The sequence below is a fragment of the Triturus cristatus genome, chromosome 4_1 (assembly GCF_964204655.1).
Source record: "Triturus cristatus chromosome 4_1, aTriCri1.1, whole genome shotgun sequence".
Taxonomy (NCBI): Eukaryota; Metazoa; Chordata; class Amphibia; order Caudata; family Salamandridae; genus Triturus; species Triturus cristatus.
The window spans coordinates 66,875,240-66,888,254 of NC_140585.1; the positions used below are offsets into that span (position 1 = coordinate 66,875,240).

The 13,015-nt window shown below is 45.7% G+C and overlaps 1 protein-coding gene across 1 annotated transcript in view; it reads right to left on the reverse strand.

Moving 5' to 3' along the window:
• LOC146839542 (aldehyde dehydrogenase family 3 member B1-like) overlaps window positions 1-13,015 on the reverse strand; it is an 876,897-nt gene that overhangs the window by 339,480 nt on the left and 524,402 nt on the right. The window lies entirely within an intron of this gene.

Here is a 13,015-nt window from a genome sequence, read left to right on the forward strand (position 1 = left end):
CAATCCTTGCATCAAAGAGCCTGTCTTGGTAGTCAATGAAAGTGGTGGTGCTGCAGAAACTGAAAATGAGTTTCCTGAAAAGAAATTCTGAGAATTTATGGAAGTCTCCAGGGATATACCTATTTTTTATCAAGCTTAAACAAGGAGCACAGCCAGACAAACAAAAACTGAGGAATGATCCCATTAATGTGAGCGATGAACTACTAAGTGTGTTGGATGAGATGTTGAAAGGGGAAATCATTGAGGAGGTTTTAGCGCGTAAGGCTCACAAATCTTTGAGATTATGCATTGATCTTAGAGTTCTCAATGCCAATATAGTGGTGGATTGTCATCCTCTATCTAACATAAAGGAAGTTGTGAGTATGTTGGGTGGCACTACCATATTTTCTACATTGCACTTCGGTCTGCTTATCAGAAATTTGAGCTGGCTGGAGAATCCAGTCACTTGACTGCATTTATCATTCCACAAGGTCTGTTCCAGCGCTACCATATTTTCTACATTGGATCTTTGGTCTGCTTATCACAAATTTTAGCTGGCTGAAGAATCCAGTCACTTGACTGCATTTATCATTCCACAAGGTCTGTTCCAGCTTAAGAGGATACGGTTTGGTCTTGCGTCAATGGCATTCATCTTTCAAAGATCAATGTGCCATATCTTCAAGGGTATTTAAGCTTTTGTAAAGTTCTCCCAAGACAAAATCATTATATTTTCCCATGATGTGTCTCAACATTTCTTTCATTTTTGGAAAATTTGTGGAGTGTTGAGAGAACATGGTTTGACCCTCAAGAAAAATAAATGTAAACTGTACTGCGAATCTGTTGAGTATTTGGGGCACACACTATCAAAGCAGGGAATTGTACCCAAAAAGTCTGTTGTTGATGCAATTTTGAGAGCCACTGCTCCAGACCCAAGGGATAAACTGCTTTCACTTTCAGGACTTTTTTGAGATCATAGCAAGTTCATAAGGAATTTTGCTGCTAAGATGGAGCCCCTGAGGGAATTGGCAAGGAAGAATGTTGAATTTGTGTGGGGAGAGAGACAGCAATGTGACATTGACAGTATCAAGGCTGAGATGTGAAACTTCCACACTGAAACCATTTTGTGTTAATAAGAATTGCATTGTAAACGTAGATGCTAGCCTTTACATTTTGGGGGAGGTGTTCTCACAACTTGCTGGAAAAGAGGAGTGGAATGTGGCGTTAGCTTCTCGCACACTAAATGAAACGGAAAGACAGTATGCTGTCATTGAAAGGGAGTTACTTGCTTGTGTGTGGGCAGTAGAACATTTTTGCAAATATGTATGGGGAGCTCGTTTTGATTTGAGGATGGACCACAAGACTCTTGTTGCTATTTTGTCTCCTGGTAGAGGTCATAGTGCGACTGCACGCATAGCACGTTTAACGTCTAGATTGTAAAAATACAATTTTCTGGTGGAGTATGTACTATGGAAAATACATGTGACAGCAGATTGTTTATCCACATTGCCCTGTGAAGTTGGAGAGAAGAAGAGTGATGACAAAGTGGTAGCTGGCATAGAGCAGGTTGTGTCAGATAGATTCAGAACTATTACTGAGGCGGTCTGGAGAAGTGCCATGAAGGATGATCCTTTGTTGGTAAAGGTAGTGGAGTACGTTGAAAAAGGGAGGCCACTCAAGGGAGAAGTATCTGCAGAGTTGTTTCCCTATTGGAAGTTTCTGAGGTATTGGAAATGGAAGGTGTATTAATCTTTAGACAGGGGAAGTACATACCTCCTGTGACTCTTAGAGATCGCATTTTATCTGTTGCTCATGACATCGAGGTCTGTCGTCCTGAAGAGACTTCTGAGGACTGTTTTCTGGTGGCCAGGAGTGGATAGGTTTGTGAACAGGGTAGTCAGGGAGTGTTCTGAATGTGCTATTAGTGAAAAGATGTTGAGGGTTAACCTTGCACCGTTAGTTACTTTGGAATGGCTTGAATGTCCATGGCGGAAGGCTGTTTTTGATTGCTCAGGTCCTTTTAACTCCTTGCTACGGGATTGCAGGTTTGCCATGGTAATTACTGATTATCACTCAAAGTGGTCTGAAGTGAAGTTTGTGCCACAAGTTACCACTGCTAGTGTTATTGAAGTCTTTAAGGAACTTTTTGCTAGAGTAGGGCATCCTGAGGGGCTTTGTTGTATTCCGCTTTAGGTGTCCGTATATAGGTTTTCATGATACATGTCCTTATATAGGCACAATTCGCATTGCCCTTATATAGGCATAAGATCCCAGTCCTTATTTAGGCATTAGCCATACTACCGAAATACAGGCATGGTCACCTACATCCGTCCACTCCGTCACAACGAGTTCTTAGAAACAAGACCCTTAAGCTCTTGGGAGTTCCCCTAGCACAGGATTATTGATTTCTCCAAGAACTCATTTATTATGCATGAACTGCTATTCCTTAAGGGTTCATTCCTGACGTCTTCCTCTACCCCACTTTACGTCAATGCTAACATTCCAAGGCACCTACCGGGCATAAATATACCTTCCCTTGCCCAAGCAAGTAGGAGGCAACCTCGACTTTACATAGAGGAGCCCGTGTCCCAGCCTGACGCACTGACAAGAGACGCTGTCATCCCTGCTTGCAGAGACACCAGCTTCCAGTGTTCTGACTCCCTTTGCGGGGTGTTAGAGTTCGAGACCCGGAAAGAGATTCCCACCTCTCTCTTTCTCAAGGTATGGAGTTGACTAGAACCTAGAGGGACTCTTGGCAGACCAGACTTGGCATACCATACTATAGAATACATCACCTACTTCTTACCTTGTACTACACTGAGGTTAGGTACACTGGGGTAGAACTAGTTAGAAAAGCATCTTATGAGTACTCACATTTTTAGCTTATGTTATTTATGTAGATGAATATGTGTCATAGCTAAAAGATAATGCTAGCGCAGTATTATTTCTTTCTACTGCTTACGCTGTACATAATATATCTCGAATACAGTCTTACCATTGTAACAGTTCATATCTCTTACATGAGAAATAAGACTGTTCAATAAATCCTTTTATTGAACGCCCGTCTATTCTTTCTGTGTAACTCTGAAGAAAGTAAGCATGCACGATTAGCTGAGTGAAACTGTTATCTGTTGTTTCCACGATTCTGAGAGTGTTGCGATTCTAAAGGGATACAAAGTTGTTATGTTTATGCGGTTGCCAGAAACTACTCCCTTCTGGTACAAAGTAATTAAGTTTAATATACTCGATAGGGGCATACTGACCTCAGTCCTATGCCAAATCTATAGGGTATATTATTCCAATGCGCAGAGCCTATTAGGTAAATAGGAACTACACTACATGGCACCCAACGTTTGGTAAGGCACTAACTCCCTTCTTGTTTAAAAGGAGTTTCTAGTGGCCTGTGAGTTAGCTGGTACAAAGTAATTAAGTTTAATATACTCGATAGGGGCATACTGACCTCAGTCCTATGCCAAATCTATAGGGTATATTATTCCAATGCGCAGAGCCTATTAGGGAAATAGGAACTACACTACATGGCGCCCAACATTTGGCAAGGCACTAATTTAATGCTAGATACTGAGTAATTCAGTCGTGCTTTTCTCGGAGATCCATACTCACAAACTCCATAAGACGCCTGGAGTGGATAGGGTTAAGTATCCACCAAACCTGAATAGGACAAAAATCCTATAAATTAGCTGTTTGGTTTGTTCAAGGTTGAAGGATACAGTGTTCCAAAATATTGTGCACCTTATCTTTGTTTCCTTGAAAGTTGTTCTACATTTTTCAACAACAATGTCCCTGAACGGGGATACTAACACCGAGAATGGTGTAGCTGCGGCTGACCCAGTCGTAACAGCTTTTAATTTTGCAGGTTTAAATGAAACCGATGAGGGTGTTATAAACATCTCTCCAAACTTAAGGAGAGCCATAACTCTAAAACGTAAAAAACACGGCCTAACACCAAGCGGTGGTAGAGCAGTTTTCGTGATTGGAGCACACTAATCTTTTCAGACAGAGGTATTCTATTCATGGATTGTATTCCCAGAATCAAATCCAGTAACAAAACTATTTCACTCTTTAAAGAAGATGAACCACCTGATGAATATATTCCTTTCGAGTATATTGAAATTCCACTCACATACCAAGAGCATAAACTCTGGTTTAAAGGCACCCTAAAACATCACAAAAACATTACCAGGCTCGATCCACTAGGTAGACCAGGAGCAACATGGCCGATTCTAGCCGGCTACACACCTCATGCTGACATCGAAGAGATGTCAGACGAGGAATTACTTACCCAACTACAAGAGTTAATAAAAATTTACAGACAATTAGTCCAATATGTCATGTGAACTTTCATAGTCCAACCACCAATAACCATTCCAAATCAAACCCCTCAACAAGGGTATACACAAAAAATTACTCCAAAGACTTTACTCGCAGTCATGGGTAAAATGCCCACAAAACGTGAACAAATTCCATTCTGGTTAGCTCAAACAATTACTCAAATCGAAGCAGTATTTACAAATACTAGCCCTTATGAGAAACAAACAATCCTAACAATCTGTTACCAATGGGGATCACACCACAACTGGAAGACTTCACCACTTGAGGCAGTCTTTGCTGCCATCTATACTAAAACACATGGTGTTCCGTCAATTGCAGTAATACCAGATGTCCTGAAACAAATTCAAAATGAATACGGGGAAGAGCATGCTCTGAATTAAGGTATGAAATTACTGAAAAACTTCGACCAGGTCTCAACAATAATATTGTCTAATATTAAAGGGGAGGCAGCATCAGTGGCGATCAAGCCACCAACGCTTAAGGGAATTTGATGTAACAGAACATCAACATGAACTACCCAGAATAATAGAAAAATCTTATGCAGAATTAGGCAGAGAAAGTTTGGGTGGAAAACCTTTGAAGCCAAAACTGTCTGAAGGTCCTGAGAACGACTCTAATATTCAAAATCCTACATCTTCTAAAAAGAAGTGGGAAACTAAAAAACAAAATCCAAAAAAGACACGTTCTCAATCCAGAGGTAGGTCTCCTCAAAAGGAGCCCTCTGAAAGTAGGTATAACCTCAGGAATAGGTATAATTTAAGAAAACCTGACAGGTATCAAGAGACTGATACACGTTCCTTTCGTACCTTGAAGATATCGTCACAGACATCAGAAAGAAGAGGACGGTCAGATCACAAAGAAGAACGTGTGAAGTCCAAAGATGATCAGCACGTTCAGAAAAATAAATCAAAACCTCAATTAACAAAAAAGAAGTTAGCAGGTCTGAAGATCAGACATGCCGAGAATACTGAGAACACAGCTCATGAACGGAGAATGGGCTCAGACAATGTTGGACAGTGCAGTGGAAGTAACAATAGCTCGCCAGAACCTGAAGGAACTTCTGGAGATAGTGGACCTGAATGGGTAGATCACAGTAGAGACTGTAGACACCAGGGTTAGTACTCCACAAACGTTATATGAAATAGCACTCCGGATAGAGGGAGACATACCAAGAAAAGTGAAAGCACTCTTTTGGGAGAAACCTTCAAGGGGTTATGATATACTTCTAGCAGAACAGGACTGGCCACCAAATTTTGTCAGGGAGTGCCCAAATGGCGAGGACATCATTATGCCAGCCTTCTCCAACCATATTTTAATTCACCTAAAATATACTTATGCCAGGAAATGGGCGGTAGCCCAGGCCCCAGAATTATACATAAATAATGTAGGATGGGATGAGGACTCACCTCACCACAAAACACAGATACAAAATCAACCTATTGTACAAAGGCAGTTCCCAATAAAGCAAGAAGCTAATAAACAGGTCAGGGAGATCTTAGATCAACTTGAATACCAAGGGGTGATTGAAACATGCACCTCCTCAATGAACAATCCTTTGTTTCCTGTATCCAAACCAGACAATACATATCATCTAGTTTTGGATCACAGACACTTTAACACTTGTTCCAAAACATTTTCAGTGCAAAATGCACATAGTATAGCATTAATGAATAACATTGTGCGTAAAAAATATAAAACCACATTGGACATTTCAAATGGTTTCTTTTGTCAAAACATAGCACCTGAAAGCAGGTACTTAACAGCTTTTTCAATAATGGGGAACCATCGTCAATTCTGTAGACTTCCACAAGGGTTTAAAAATAGCCTGGGGTTATTCTCAGCAAGGTAACAGAGTTACTACAAATTCATAACGAGGAATTGTCATATGTCGACGACATCTATCTGACAGACGATGACCTATATAGACACTTGAACAGGTTGAATACCATTATACTGGGCTTCGCCTCTGAGGGCTATAAATTATTTTTAAAAAATCCAGGATTGCCCATCTCAATGTCCTTTTCCTAGGATATGAGATTTCAAGTGAAGGCAAGAGCCTGGCATCTAACTTTTTAGAAAAGTGTGCGCTGCTCCAACCTCCAAAAACTCTGAAAAATGTACAATCCATCATGGGTTTCTTAAATTTTGGAAGAATTTACATTCTAAATTACGCAGAAAGAGTTAAACCTCTCTACGAATAAATCAAACCTGATTTTTCAACAAAACATTGGACACAGGAACACACAGACATTTTGCGTTCACTCCAAGCTAACGTGTTAGCAACAAATCATTTACAAACACGCGTAAATAAACGCAATTTAGTGATCCGAATAATTTCGGGTCTATGCGGATTCACCTACTTAACATTTGATGAGGGTGAAAAAGTACCAATAGCATACACTCACATTTGTATACACAAGCAGGAATGTGCTTCACTTCAACAGAAAAGATACTGACAGCAGTTCAAACCATTGTAGCAAAAGAGAGAATTCTAGCTCAGGGGAAACGCATTATTGTCGTGCCTCCAGTACCCGCCTTAGAGGCGGTTACAAAAGCGAGCATTCCAAATGCAAAAGTTTTACATCCTAGATGGATACAATGGGTTAATTATCTTGCTGCAACAGATGTTGAATATGCTTGATCAGCACAGCCCGCTACAGGGAGTAAGCAAGCTTACAGTGCAGCGTGCGCAATCGTTAAAGGTCGCATGCGCGATGGTAATTTCCGACCAATGGTCACTAAAACTCTAGGAGATTGTACAGCTCAGCGAGCTGAACTACAAGCATTCAAACTGGCACTTGAAAGTACAGATTGCGAATTCCCCACACTTATAGTGTGCAATTCCTTTTACTGTGTTCAGTCATATAATGAATATTTACAGAATTTGCTTCAAAACGGATTCAAAGATGCAAAAGGTGGCACAATAAAGCATAAAACACTTTGGGAATAAGTAGTTCAGTTGAGAAATGAACTACCAAAAGCTCACGTGATACACACGCTGAGTCATCAACGTGATGGTGTTCACATTACAGGGAATTAATTGGCTGATGAAGCCGCAAAGGGGGCTGCTCAGATGGCTTCCGTAGCTGCGATCACTCGTTCAAAAACGAGAATAGACAGTGAGATATTGTTGGCTGTCAATGCTTCAAGCAAAGGCAGTGGTGCAGCGTTACCAAAGAAATTTCCACTCAAGTACTCTTATGTAATTGATGCGAACAACGTTCCTTTTGCCTGAATCCCTGAAGTGGGGGATAGGGTAATTCCAAACATGGAACGTAGATTAGGACTGATCCTAGCAGCACATGAAGGGATAGCCTCTGCCCATGCAGGTGTTTCTGCAACAGTATCTTTACTAAAACAAAGATATTGGTGGCCTGGCATTAGGAAACAGACCAAAAACTATGTTTTGGAATGTGAAATATGCCAACAGATGAAACTCTCCACAGTGAAACGTCCTGCGCAGACACCCCTGTTAATTTCAGACAAACCATTAGCTTGTGTTTACCTGGACCACTGCGGTCCCTTACAAAGGGACGGTAACTATAAATATATAATGGTCGCAGTGGATTCGTGCTCAAGGTTCCTATGGATGTGGCCTCAGCGCTTGGCTGACGCTCAAACTGATAAAAAAGATTTGCGAGTCTTTATCGGCACATATGCAATTGGCACACTAAATTCTGACCAGGGCCCTGCGTTTAGCTCTCGGGCTTACAAAGAAGCCATGGCCACTTTGGGCGTAGCATTGCGGTACGCCTCTCCGTTTCATCCTGAGGTATATTCTGTTGTGGAAAGGAAAAACCGGGACATAAAGCAGTCTATAACAGCTAGAGTATTAGGTTCGGGTGATGGGTGGGTCAAACATCTTTATGGGGTCCAATGCTCATTAAATAATTTGCCAAGAAGTTCTCTGGGGGGAGGGGGGGGGGTCACTTCATATGAGGTCCTATTTGGGACAAGAATGTGGGTTGCTGATCTCGAATGTAAAGTCACACTGGTGGAAAATAAACCCTTTGATATCAAAGATCGTTTGGGTGTTTTACAGGATCTAAATGAACTAAGATCGAAACAAAGCAACTTGTTCCTGAAGCCAACCACCACTGGGGTAAAACCGGCAGTCCCAGCAAGGCCTGTCTGGATCCAAAAAGTTGGGGATCTAGTCAGAGAGAAGATTGCGAACAAGAAGAAATTTGGACCTTCTTACAGACAACCAGTACCTGTCCTAGCCGTCCACGAAACAAGAACAGCGCTTCTGCCGCCCCTTGCAGGAAAAAAGGAGAAAAGATTTGTTTCAATCGACCTCATCAAACCACACTATGTGGCCGATACTAAATAGTAGGCCTCGTGGACTCAGGCCTAGTAGCAGACGCCCTTCTCTTGCTACTATCCAAGAGATTCAGACTGAAAGACTCATAACCATTGAGAATTCAGCAGTAAGAGATGAAGGACTAAGCAACAATGCTATGTAACTCATCCCTCTTGAAACTCAAGTAACCGTTCGTCCAGATACACCTGTCTACACCAACGTAACACGTGATCAACTGGTTCCAGCGATTTCGACGAATCCTGATGCAATTCCAACAATTGACCGAACTGCTTCTGGCTACTTCATTAACTTTGATACGTTTTCTGAGGATCCAAGTGAGCCTGTAACGACACCAGCCCTAAAAACTTTCAAACAACAAGTACAAGACTTTTTTCAATTTCTGAAAGAGACTTATCTGGTTTCACCATCGATTGAACCATGGATTATTTCTGGAATATTTGTCTTTCTGGTTTGGCTAGCTTTGATAATGACTCTTAGTGTGGTTATGAATGGCAGATAAATTCGTATGGACACTGAAAGTAAAAATGTGAATTTCCTTTAAAAACCACACAAATCTTTGCATCGTGAAGCAAGAGACTTGTCAGCAGTGAACATCACAGTCGTTCCTATACAGGATGGTATAGTATGGGACAAAACCGATTTCGACATATTCGGCCCGACTGAACTTCTGAAGATTCCACATTTATTTAAAATTTCATTAAGTGACTTTATTACCTCCAGTACCTATTCTGATGAGTGGGACTTTGAGACTGTTAATAACATGATGTCTGATCTAGAAAGGTCTGCAGTTTTATCTAACAATGAAAACTTTGAGGGTTCATCAGACTACGAACAGCTTTTTTGTTACAACCTCTATGGTCATCATTTCTTTTTTTTTTTTGAAACCGTGTATTACAATCTCAAGAATATACAAGTATGGGCCTACAACCTTCCGGCCGGCCGCTAGAATGATAGGAGCATATGACATACGTGCGAAAACACTTGGCGTTGCAGAGAAGCAAAATCAGGAGATATCAACGTCGTGGGCCCCATCACTCTGACCCCACAATACGGTTTCATTTTATACAAACAACACGCAAACCACACCCGCAAGGCAACCCGCAATCGAAAGTAACAGCACGTGCTCCCCGAATGGGGGACCCCAGCCATCCACAGGAGTCTAAAGAGGGGAAGGGGAACAGATCGAGGACTGGGGGAACTCCGTGCTCGGGGCTAGGAAAAGGAGTCAACTAAGGGGACGGGGCTGGTGAGGCCGCGGGCAGCAGTGGTGGCGCGCAGATACCCCCGCGGTAGGCGTTCCAGGGGCCCCATACCTTCACCCATGCCCCAGGCTTACCCCTCGCCACGTACACCACCTTTTCTCGGAACATGCACCAATCCATGTGTTCTTTCCAGGCCGACACCGCCGGGGGCCTCTGGGATCCCCACAGTTGAGCAATGTCACGCTTAGCTATCATATATCCCAGAGTCACCCATCGCGTCTGCGGAACCGAGTAGTCAGTTGGTTCCCACACATTCAGCAGGCATCTCCTCGCTTCAGGCAGCAGCGCGACATGCGTAACCACTCGCAGGACCTCATGCACACCACGCCAGAATCGCTCCACCTTCGGGCATTCCCACAAAATATGCAAAAAAGACGCCAAAGCACCACACCCACGCTTACACAACCCATCCTCAGCATAGCCCATACGCAGAAGCCTTGGCCCCGTCATGTAAACCCGGTGGAGTATCTTAAGCTGGACGAAGCGAAGGCGAGCCGGTATGGCCACCTCCTTCGGAGAGGCCACCGCGGAAATCCAGTCTTCGTCGTCCAACTCCAGCCCGTCGGCAACCCAAGCCTCGCGGAGGCCAGTCAGCAAGCCCGAGCGGTCATTAATCAATTTTTTGTAAATAAGGGAGATCGTGCTGTCCGGAACGTGGCCATCCAGCACTCTATCCTCCAGGGGGGAAGACTCCGGGATGGAGGCGACGTCTGGGAAGACGGAGCCCAGTGCGTGACGGACCTGCAAGTACCGAAAGTATTCACTGCCCTGCAGCTGAAACTCCGTCTGCAGCGTCTCGAATGTTTTAAATCCCCCCCTCGTCCAGAGGTCCCCCACTTTACTGATGCCGATCGTGTCCCACTTCTCGAAGCCCTTCGAGGTCCACAGGGAGCCCAATCTCTCAGACGCGTACAACGGTGATGCCCGGGTCAAACGGTCCTTCCACCCCATAGCTGCGTTAGCCGCGTGCCATACTCGCACCATGACACGCGTAGGTCCCGTCAGGCGGGGGCCGGGCGCGCCAGAGTAGAGCGCTCGATTATAGTCGCCACCAGGGAGGAGCATCTTGTCCATTTCAAATGCCGGGTTTAAGGCGGGCCCGTAAAGGCCATGATTAATTGCAGCTAGCTGGGAGGCCCAGTAATACCGTTTAATATCCGGGAGGGCAATCCCCCCGTCGTACCATGGGAGCGTCAACTTCGCCAGGGCAATACGCGGCCTCCCGTCCCAGAACAGGCGGCGCTGTAGACTCTCCACCTCACGAAAGTAGCGCGCCGGGACTAAATCCATAGTATTCTGGAGAGCGTACAGGAAGCGTGGCAACGACATCATCTTAAACAATGCCGCCCGGCCGAGCGGCGAAAGCGGCAGGCGCCGCCAGCGCGCAACGTCCTCCTTCAAGCGCTGGAGGGGGGGAAGCAAATTCCGCTCGTAGCGGGCCTCCGGGTCCAGAGTAATGTAAACCCCCAGGTACCGAAACCCCTGGGAGGCAATCTGGATCGGACAGCCCCGGGGGAGGACGGGAGCCTCCCCAGAAAGCACATACACACATGATTTAGCCCAGTTGATGACAAGGCCTGAGTTGCGGCCGAATGAGCGCAAAACATCAACCAGGACAATCAGTGATTTACGCGGGGAGGCTAGGTACAAAAGGATATCGTCAGCGTCTAGGGACACGCGGTCCTCATACTCGGGGGTCCAACGGAGACCACGGATGGAAGGGTGCCACCGCAGCCACTCCGCCAGGGGTTCCAAGGCCAGCGCGAACAGGAGCGGCAACAAGGGGCAGCCCTGTCGCGTGCCCCGTCCCAGCGCGAATGGGACCGATACTCTTCCATTCACCACCACCTGCGCCAATGGGCCCGAATACAACAATTTGACCCAGCTGATGAACCCCGGGCCAAATCCAAACTTCGCCAAAATAGCCCAGATGTATGGCCACTCGAGCGTGTCAAACGCCATGGTGGCGTCTAAGGACGCCAATACGGCCGGCTCCCGCACAAACGGGACACGCGCGAGCACCCCGTGCAAGCGCCGCAAATTAAGGGCCGTGTTGCGATGGGGAATAAAGCCGGACTGGTCTTGGTGGACCAGATCGCCCACCACACCGACCAGCCGGTTGGCTAGCACCTTGGCGAGGATTTTGGGCTCCGCATTCAAGAGCGAGATAGGCCGATAGGATGTAACCCGGTCTCGAGGTCTCCCTTCCTTGTGGATCACCACGATTGTAGCCAGACGTTGGTCCGGCGGGAGCGAGCCCAGCGAGTGGGCCGCCAGGAACATCGCACGGAGGTGGGGTGCCAATACATCCGGTCGCAACTTATACAACTCGATAGGGATGCCGTTCGGGCCTATGGCCTTGCCGGATGCGACCGAGCGTATGGCGAGGGCAATTTCGTCGGAGGTAGGAGCGGCATCTAACGACACCCTGTCCTCCACCGAAAGGGAAGGCAGCGCGATATCCCTAAGCAGGGCATGGGAATCCTCCTCCGAGCAGGGAGAAACCGGGGAATACACCTCGTGGAAATAATCCGCGAAACAAGAGACAATGTCTTCTGGCTCGGTGACACGCACACCATCCATCCTCTCAATCAGCGGGACCACACGACTCGCTCTCTCCTTTTTATCCAACCATGCAAGCAGTTTACCAGCCTTATCACCCACATCATACAGTCGCCCCTGTTGCTCTCTATAAAGGCCCCTGGCCGCCTCCGTGACGAGGGCCCTGTAGGCCGCCTGCTTAAGTTGTAGGACATGTAGTGCAGCATCCGTCACCCCACCCTCTAGATCACCCTCCAATTCAGCGATTTCGGCCTCCACCCGGGTCACCTCCTCCTGCTCGCGCCTCCGGGCATGGGAGATAAAGGAGAGGGCCTCCCCTCTAAGAACTGTCTTGAAGGCTTCCCACAGGGAGATAGCCGAAGGGACGGACCCCACATTCTCATCGAAATATCGCTGCAAGGATTTAATCAAATCAGCGCGAATGGTGGGGTCGCGCAGGTACCAGGCATTGATTGGAGCTACCCTGCCCTCCCCCTCGGGAAGACATCAACGTGCAACAGGAGCGGGGAGTGATCTGAAATACCCCGCGCCAAATGGCGCA